This window comes from Lepisosteus platostomus, chromosome 5 (genome assembly GCF_059453375.1).
Source record: "Lepisosteus platostomus isolate fLepPlt1 chromosome 5, fLepPlt1.hap1, whole genome shotgun sequence".
Taxonomy (NCBI): Eukaryota; Metazoa; Chordata; class Actinopteri; order Semionotiformes; family Lepisosteidae; genus Lepisosteus; species Lepisosteus platostomus.
Genome location: NC_142615.1, coordinates 10,262,623 through 10,272,600, shown reverse-complemented (window position 1 = coordinate 10,272,600; position 9,978 = coordinate 10,262,623). Strand labels below are relative to the sequence as shown.

At 47.9% G+C, this 9,978-nt stretch overlaps 3 non-coding genes across 3 annotated transcripts; all 3 read left to right on the top strand.

Moving 5' to 3' along the window:
* The first annotated feature begins 5,516 nt into the window (after positions 1-5,516).
* Positions 5,517-5,589, top strand: trnav-cac (transfer RNA valine (anticodon CAC)). Its single transcript has one exon. It is a non-coding gene; the product is annotated as a tRNA-Val (tRNA).
* A 1,712-nt stretch (positions 5,590-7,301) lies between these two features.
* trnaf-gaa (transfer RNA phenylalanine (anticodon GAA)) lies at positions 7,302-7,374 on the top strand. Its single transcript has one exon. It is a non-coding gene; the product is annotated as a tRNA-Phe (tRNA).
* Positions 7,375-7,483: 109 nt separating this feature from the next.
* trnav-aac (transfer RNA valine (anticodon AAC)) lies at positions 7,484-7,556 on the top strand. The gene has a single exon. It is a non-coding gene; the product is annotated as a tRNA-Val (tRNA).
* The last annotated feature ends 2,422 nt before the right edge of the window (positions 7,557-9,978 follow it).

The window sequence follows — 9,978 nt, the reverse complement described above, 5'->3', positions numbered from 1 at the left end:
TACCAACATTAAATAAAACAAATCTTAAGATTTCTATATTTATGTCTTTATTTAGTGGTTTCATTAGTGACAAAGGCTAAACTTTCTTGGAAAAATGTATTTTATATGTTGCGGAAAAAACTGACTTGCTTTAACAAAATATGTTTACAAATCCTTTCACCTGGCATTTTCGAAGTTAGAAATTATGGAACGCTCTGTTAAAAGCAAGGGAGTTTTTATGTCCGTTGCAGTTCTTTTGCAACATGAATATAATTATATCGTTATTAATTTCTTGAGATACGCAATTCCATATTATATTTCCTTTTAATCAAATTCTAAAAGTATGCTTGTTGACTCCGGTATCGCGTTAGTTAAAGACTTCGAAGCTTACAATGTTTAGGAAGAAATGGAATACTGGTGTGTATTTTTTTCTTTAAAGTACGGAGACCAGCCATATACTGTCTGTTTATGTTCCAAAATTAATATCGTTTATGGCCTTCACACGCGTTACAGTATGCTCCTATTCTTTTTATGCTCAGAAGAGCCCACACACTCAGCTCTTAACCCCAGTGTGCAGAAAGGGTCAAAACGTGTTTCTCAGCAGAAATAAACATGTTTCTGCAAGTTTGGTCAACCCCATGTAAGTTATGGGGCAGTAACAGCACACTTTTCAAAACGTGTTTTTCAGCCCGAAATAAACGCGTTTTTTCAGACAACTGAATCCCCATGTAATAATATTTCTCTTCAGTGGTAAATTAGATATGAATATTCAATACTTAAATGGGCACAGTTAAGACATTAAATATACATATTCATACTGTATACAGTACAGTTTGCATACGGTAATATGTTTATGTTACGCGATTAAAAAATAAATAAATAAAAATGAAAAGTCCAGCACCAGCTGGATTTGAACACACAACCTGCCAGTTGGTAGTCACGCACCTAGACCAGTGGGCTACAAGACAGCTCGCATGAACACGTAGGCGAAACAGCCCTACAGAGCCCTGTCGCAGTACATGGATATAATCATACCGTTATTAAATTCTTGAGATACGCGATTCCATATTATATTCCCTTTTAATCAAATTCTAAAAGTATGCTTGTTGACTCCGGTATCACGTTAGTCAAAGACTTCGAAGTTTACAATGTTTAGGGAGAAATGGAATACTGGTGTGTATTTTTTTCTTTAAAGTACCAAGACCAGCTATATACTGTATGTTTATGTTCCAAAATTAATATCGTTTATGGCCTTCACACGCGTTACAGTAAACTCCTATTCTTTTTATGCTCAGCTACTAAGATTTCCCTTCAGTGGTAAAATTCAATATCTACAACGGGCACAGTAAAGACGTTTACAGTAAGTCTTTCTACGACAGACCAACGGACCACGAGTGCCCCTGTCGGTCAACCAATCACGCACCGCGGTATTTTGCGTCATCACGCGTCACGATGCACGACGCCGTAGCCAATTACCTCCGGTACGTGTCTGTACCGCGCACTTTGAATGGCTGCATCTGTAAGGAGATTGGAAAATATAAGAGCGTCTGAAACGTATAAGTACAGTACAGGTGGACGTAAAAGTAGTTAGATAAACAGTTTTTGTATTTTTATACAATTAGTTGCAATAGTGGAAACAATTTGGATTTTTTCGAATGTCTCAAAACCAGACATGCTGAAACGCTGTAGGTTTAGAATCGAGACTGGGGAGAATAACGTCTTGTGAGAAGATCTGTTTACCTAACGATTAGATCCTGTAAATCCCTTGTAGCCTCCCTAAGTCTGTCCCAGTCCAGTGGATAAAAATGTATTGTTAATGGAGTGTTGGTTTCTCTGTTAGGGGATACTGGAGCACTACTGTCATGCTTGTTTCACTCCTCTGTTCAACAGTGTGCTATAGAGTAATGTATATGGGGAGACGGCAGGAAGCCACAGGAGTATTGGGGCAGCAGGTTTTACTTGCCGAGTACCAGATTTTAATGGGTGGTTTTATCCCAGATCTATTGGGTTGGAATATTATGCATTACAAAGAATGACTATCCAGAACAGGGTATCACGTGGCTTCAACTGACTGTGATCACTCAGTATGTTGATGGTATTCTGAGTTCTTCCCCTGACGAGGAAACCCACAAGTCTGAGTTGCTTCAGCTTTAGAGTGTCTAATATTAAGCAGTTATAATAAGGCCCTTTTGTGTCGAGCATTGTGGAATTTTAACAGGGCCAGGGTGCAATGTTTTTACGGGGTGAGCACAACTTTTAACAGATCTGCTTAAGGGGGGAGTGCAGTACAAGGACAAGATTGCCTTGGTTCCAGCAGCAAAAGCCGCCTGTAATAACTTGAAACAAGCTCTCTTACAGGTGCTGAGACTGGGGTTTCCTCAGATGGATCAACCATTCCTTTATATGTAAGTGTGGACAAAGGGTTACTGTATATGTATATAATGTATGTATTTGTTGCATGTAGGCCACAATTCTGGATGGCTATGGAGAAATAGGATTCTCTCACAACGGCAGGGACTCCAGTTAAGAATACTGGGCTTGTCTCTGAACTGATTTGTAGTTTTACAGCTGCCGACAGAAGCAGCTTGAGTAAGGTGTAAATAACACAATAAATAAAGAATTCCAGTAACTCAAGGTAACAACCATGCAGATGCAGATGCCAGACGAGCGGCACTGGGAGAGCGGGAGTCTGAGACCCCTGTGAAACCTCTATTGGGGAAAGGGGAGAATTCAGGTTGAGGGCTTTAATAGATGTTTAATAGTGGTTAGAACAAATGTGTAAAAATGTGGGGTTGTATAATGATGGGATGTGGACTGGCACATACCCAAGTGTATGACAAAGATGATCCCGTGGTACGGACTGCCCTTCCCCTTGGATACTGATCTAGGGGCATACTACACTGGGAAGGTGTGCCAGGCTGTAATTGCCTCACTAGGGGTAAGTTAGAAGTCACATTGCCCCCATCACCCACAGTCTGAAAGACCAACTAAGGAAATATCAACTGAAGGAACACCATGGGTAGATGCTCTACCTGCAGTCCTGTGCGGTTTGCGGGCTGGAGCAAACAGAACTGTGAGACTGAGCCCATTTGAGATCATCACGGGCAGCCAAAGAAACTCCCTGGAGGCCAAGTTTGGCTAACGCACTGATGAATTAACTAACTCTCTATTAAAGTATTGTAGGTTTGTTAACTGAAGCAGTGCACAGGGCTCGTGAACAGGTGCCGGACGCTTGGGGACCTCCAGTAGAGGTGAGACACGACCGGATACCTGGCGAGTGGGTGTAGGTGAAGAAGAGATACCCTGCCAGACGTTGCAATCCTGCTGGGAGGGACCATATCAAGTGCCACCAACTACTGACTGTGCCATCTGAGTGACAGGATGAGATCGCTGGATCCGCGTATCGCACTTTCACCGACCCACGGCACCAGAGACTGAGTGAACAGAAAGAAGGATGTTGTTACCGTTTCTGTGTCTGATGTTTCCTAAGACCAACAGTGTGCTTGTTAGGCCTGAGGAGCATTTCTGGGGATATGGTATCAATACATTCCGGGTGTTGGCATATCTATAAGCCAAAAAATTATAATCGGAGTTGGGTCAGTATTGCTGTTCCAAGATCCTGACGATAGATCTCCACATGGCTGAGGTCTGCGTTTGGGTCCTGGAGTAGGACTTTATATATTTGTAGGATTAGGGTTGTTTTATATGTATAATTGTAACTATCACTTGTACAAAAACATCAATAACATATTGTTGTAACTGTGGAACACACAATGTCATGGTAATGCATGCCTGTACATCTAAAAAGGAAAGATCTGCCCTGACATTGTATGTGTAAAAATAGGCAGTCCTGACGTATGCCATATTTTATAAGGGGGGAATGAAGTAAGAGATAAGATGTAAAAAGGGTTAACTTAAGTCAGTTCTGCCTGAAAATTAGACTTCTAAGCAACAGGGGTTTATGGCAGGAAAGGGGGTTAACTGATAAGGATTCCAGATGCGAACAAGGAACCCCCTGGGGGCATAATCTTAGACTGACCATTTGGCCAGGGCCTCTTAACTGGCCAAATACCATGACCCCACCCCTTACCATAACATTGAATGACGTCTGAAGCAGCAAGCAAGGACTATATAACCTAAAAGTTTGTACCGGCACATCGAACAATACTTCGGTTTTGTTGTTTCTTGCGGGAAACAAGACTTCGGCTTTATTGTTCCTTGCATGCAATAAACTCATCTGTTTTACTTCATCTTGGGATCAAGAACCTTATTCCTTCTGTTACAACAGTACCAAACGCACGTTTCTTCTGTAACCGGAGCCGATCATTTGCAATTCGGCTGTGCCGACAGACCAGGACGAGCTCTGTCGGCTCAAAAGCAGCGCAGGACCTGCAAGTACAACAGAAAGATTAGCATCCAGCGGGGGCCTCTTAGTGAGCCCAAGATCTCATCAAGAATCGGCTCCAGCAACAGGGCTGGGCGCATTGTTCCATTTTCCGACCACTCTCGGTGTAAACAAGTCCCTCCTGGTCTCTGCTTGAATTGCACTTTCCTGCGTTTGCTTTGGTGTAAGTGGCTTCCCCTGCATGGGCGAATGTGAAGAAGATCCTTAGTAAGTCATTGAAGAAAACCGAGAAGAGGTCGAAGTGGCCTCTGTCGTTCATCAACGATCCAGTCAGGCAGTACTCCTCTGTAAAGCGCCGTTCGTTCACATCGATTGGCTTTTTCTTGCCTTCATTCGTGCAAGTAGTAAAAGCGGACGCCCCTATTCTGCCGTGACCCGGATTCAAACCGGGGTTGTTGCGGCCATAACGCAAAGTACTGACCACTATACGATCACAGCGAGTTACCGAGACACACGCGGCAGGGCGGAAAGGGCTGTGCTCTCTTCGTGTGACATAATTCGGAAAAGTCCTGACGTTGCATTTCAACTGAGCCCCAGTATACATCGACCCTTCGACACTCTGAGTGACAACTCTCTTGCGTGTTTTCTCATATTTATGTAGTTTCCTTGCATGATGCCGGGAACAGCATGGTTGTTCGCTGCCATATAGTAAGGCGGTTAGGGTTCCTGGTTTTCACCCAGGCGGTTCGACTCGGTTTTGCCTCCTGCTTTCCAAAAGATCAGCACCGTGTACGAAAGAGCAGCATTAAAACTACTCGAACGTGCAAAACGTGCGAGAAGAGGGGGCGCTTGTTTCCAACCGAAACTTCTCGCGTGTGAGACGAGCTGATCATCGCTGTGGGAGGGTTACTCTGGTAGACAGGGCTGACCTTCGGCAATAGGATTTATAGTCTCCAAGATGATATTTGCACTTTCTGGAGAGGCGTTTTTCTCCACTTCAGTAGCCCGATTTCGTCGATTGCGTGGAGAGGGCTGTAGAATGTGGCGCCGCCTTTCCTGCTCCGTCCATGACAGGCGTGCTGGTCTCTGGAGAGAGAGCACCGTCCATCAGTGCACTCCAATAAAGGCACTGGAAGCAGCTGAATCGCATTGGCGAAGCTCAGCACTGGGCCGCTGGGCACGTCTTACCATCGTTTCCATAGTGTAGTGGTTATCACGTTTGCCTCACATGCGAAAGGTCCCCGGTTCGAAACCGGGTGGAAACAGACATCTTTTGTCGCCAGGCACAAAAGGGGATTGGGGATTCGTCGAGCGCTGTGATCGAACAGACCCACTCACCTCTTAGTGTGGGGGAATCTGCACAGTGCATGTCACAGCGCATCCTGCTTTCACTTCAATGCGCGTCCTGATGTACCCCAATCTCCCGCGTGACAGGTGGGGACAGGTGACAGGTCCTATACTAACGAGGAAGACATCGCTCTCTCCGACCCCCGGCATCGTGTCCCGACCCACCGTGCTGGAAGCCGACGCGTGCTGTGATTCCTTTACGGAGCAGAAATGACAACCGAGGAGCCGAGAGATCATTTCAGCATTTCGCGTCTGAACGGAAAACACAAATGACCAACTCGGAATGACTTGCCTCTGACGCTTCTCAAAGCGTTCTTTGTGCATCGAACAGACCCACTCACCTCTTAGTGTGGCGGGATCTGCACAGTGCATGTCGCAGCGCTTCCTGCTTTCACTTCAATGTGCTTCCTGATGTCGAGTCGTGTGCCGTGCGGAGGCTCTGAAAGCGAGAGCAATGAAAAGGTGCACGACGCTGTGAAAGAAAACAGAGAAGTGAAAGGCAGTCATTTCTCTAAGGAGGTGAAAGAAAAGCTACTCCCCGTCGGGGAATCGAACCCCGGTCTCCCACGTGACAGGCGGGGATACTTGCCACTATACTAACGAGGAAGACATCGCACTCTCCAACCCCCGGCATCGTGTCCCGATCCAGCATGCTGGAAGCCGACGCGTGCTGTGATCCCTTTACGGAGCAGAAATGACAACCGAGGAGCCGAGAGATCATTTCAGCATTTCGCGTCTGAACGGAAAACACAAACGACCAACTCGGAATGACTTGCCTTTGACGCTTTTCAAAGCGTTCTTTGTGCACGACGACTGCGCCGCCTAGCAGATACAAATGGGTTGTACAACTTTGAACTAGCAAATGGAAGAGGGCTAAGCCCCCTCTCTTTTAGCCCAGGTTCGATCTGTCTCCCAGAATCACCAGGGCGCACACACACACACACCCGTGCCGTTGAAGTGCTCTGCTTCATTTCTAAGGGCAACTCAACATTCACTCCTACCCCGAGTGCAGAAAAGACAGCATCCACAGCAACAACAGCTCAGGTCTCTGCACAGGAGCTAAGCTGCCCTCATCTCCTCTGCTCTGCGGCTCCTGCGGAGTGGAGTCCTTCCTGGAGCCGTGTTTGCAGGCAGCGGCTCCCCGCGCCCTGTCTGTGCGTCGTGTCCAAGAGCTCCTGGGAGGAAGAGAGAGCCCTCCCACTCGGGGGCTTTTCCACGGTCTGTGTGAGGAGGGGCGGGTGTGTCCAGTAGCTTATCGAGCGGAAGCCTGGGGCGGCGGAGAGCTGTGATCGTGCAGACCTTGAGGTGTCACCTCTTTGTCTGCTTTCCCGCCCCACCTCCGCCCAAGCTCTGCTCCAAAGTAGCCCGGCAACCCCTCACACCTGCACGTGTCACAACCTAAGGTGCGGTCATGAGACACCCATGGGGTGTCGTTCTGTTCTTGCTAATTGTTTCCTGCCCGTCGCAGGCAGGAGTCCATGCGAGGAAGATGCGCTGGACAGAGCTCAGAGGGCGCAGCTGGGTGGCTTTCCTTCTGAGTGACATTCCTGCAACACTCTCCCGCTACTCTTGGTGCGCTCATGCCACAACACAGGAAGGCTGGAGCAGGTGGCTGTGGGCTTAGCGCACCGCCGAAATAGCTCAGTTGGGAGAGCGTTAGACTGAAGATCTAAAGGTCCCTGGTTCGATCCCGGGTTTCGGCATTTTGTTTCATCGCGCCCTTTGTTCCTCTCTCCAGCACCCCCTTCCTAAAGTGACGCGTCCCTTTCTCAGCCCGAAACGCAAGCGAGACACCAGCAGCAGTCCCTGCAGGTTTCCGTAGTGTAGCGGCTATCACGTTCGCCTAACACGCGAGAGGTCCCCGGTTCGAGACCGGGCGGAAACAGCCTCGTGTTGCACGCTCCTGTACTTCACAGAGGTCTTGAGCAACCGGTCATTTGTTCCCAATGTATTTCCGGTGCCTTCGTGCACTCTTGTACCAAACGCACGTTCCTTCTGTACGCGTAGCCGATCATTTGCAATTGGGCTGTGCCGGCAAACCAGGACGAGCTCTGTCGGCTCAAAAGCAGCGCAGGACCTGCAAGAACAACAGAAAGATTAGCATCCAGCGGGGGCCTCTTAGTGAGCCCAAGAGCTCATCAAGAATCGGCTCCAGCAACAGGGCTGGGCGCATTGTTCCATTCTCCGCCCACTGTCGGTGTAAACAAGTCCCTCCTGGTCTCTGCTTGAAATGCACTTTCCTGCGTTTGCTTTGGTGTAACTGGCTTCCCCTGCATGGGCGAATGTGAAGAAGATCCTTAGTAAGTCATTGAAGAAAACCGAGAAGAGGTCGGAGTGGCCTCTGTCGTTCATCAACGATCCAGTCAGGCAGTACTCCTCTGTAAAGCGCCGTTCGTTCACATCGATTGGCTTTTTTTTTGCCTTCATTCGTGCAAGTAGTAAAAGCAGACACCCCTTTAGGGAGCCTGTCAGCACCCGGCGTTTTCCCCTTCTGTAAGCTCTCCATAGCCTCTCAGCTCTTCTACTGTCAAATCCCCCTCAAGTACTTCCCTATCTTCTTCACTCAAAACGTTTTCTAGCTTTGAGGTAAAAAAATGAATTTCTTCATCCTTTACCTCTGTAGAGCTGTACAGTCTTGAGTAGAAGTGTCACGCCCTCTGCAGCCAGAGGGCGGTCCTTCTCTGTCCTGTCCCTAGTTTCTGGTCTGCTGTCCTTCCTGTCCCTCTCTTTCCCTTGGCTAAAAATTTCAGGGTCTTGCACTCTGTCCTCGCTCAGCACTGACGTTCGGATGTCCTGAGACCCGCCTAGCACCAGGGCGCCCCACGTCCGCTCCCTGAGGGCACAGGTTTCTATACGGCATTCCTGAACTCTTTGCACTAATGAGCCCGGGCCTTTTTCCCGTATCGCCGCTAAGCATATGGGTCTTTTTCCGCCCTCCTGCTCCCCACGGTTAGTCCCCTTGGACGTCCGTGACAAGAAGGCCTCGATGCAGGAGAGGATAGCACTCGGCTCTGTTCTCTCTCTTCCCTCCTCATCAACTACACTTTCCATGACAGACTTGGAGCCTACCACTTTCCTGAAAAAGAAGCAAGTACACTTCTCATTTTCTTCCAAGAACTGCACTCTGCTTCTTAACAGCACTCCTCGACTACTTTCTTCCGCTATGCTCCGGACATCCTTTTTTAAAAGGGTGATATCCTCGAGCACATCGAAGCCACTGTCTCGTGTAGAGACGCTGCAGCTGCCTCTGTTTCCTGGCTAGCACTCTTCTCCGTCTGGCAGCAGCCTTCCTTCCCTCATCCATGAAAAAGGCCTTTGTCCTCACCTTCACCTCCTCCCACCACTCTCCTACTGACTCGTACAGACACTGCAAGGACAGCCACTGTGATAGTTTCTCCTTGTAGCGGGATACTACCCCCTCATTCTCTAGCAGCTTTGTGTTGAGTTTCCAGAGGCCTGGGCCAAAGACAGTCCCACCATGGAGTTCCACTCTACACCCTAAAGCCTGATGATCTGAGAAGAAGACAGGATGAAGAGTGACCCCAACAACTTTCACTCTCTCTGAGACAAAGCAATAGTCAATTCTGGAGCTGCTATTCCTCCCTGACCATGTATATCCTGCTATTGTGGGATATATACATCTATATGTGTCTGAGAGTTTAAAGTCTTGAACTAAGTTTTGCAGGGCCAGTGAGCTGGAATCCAATTTTATCGGAGAGCTAGACTGCCTATCTGTGTGCTCTAAGATACAATTAAAATCCCCTCCCACTATCACGTCTGTGCTACATAACAATAGGGGAGAGAGTGCTTTGAGTAGCTCCACCCTTCCTCCAACGTCAGTAGGACAATACACATTGATTAGCCGCAGGTTAACGGTCCCCCATTCCACATCCACACACAGCAACCTGCCATCTATGACCCTCTGAATACTTTTCAATTTGAAAGCCCATCCTTTGAAAAGAATGGCCACGCCAGAGGTTCTGTTGTTATTGTCCCCTGACCAATCAGAAGGCCCTTTATCCCACCTATCTTCAAAGCTTTTATACCTCTCTTGATTTACTTCTTTTTCTTTTTCTTCTTACCAATTTCCTGCCAGCCATCCTCTGAATGAGCCTTCATCAGGGTGGCAGCAGTAATAGCGTTCACGGAGTCCATTTCAGGGAAGGGGGTAGAGGGAGGGGTGCAGGGGTTCCAGCTGTCCCCATCACCATGCTCTCCTTCCTCCTCGCTCGGGGAGAAAACAGAGTCATTTTTCCTTTTCCTCAAGTCCAGCTCCTGGGAGCACTGAGGGGAAAGGGGTGCAGCCG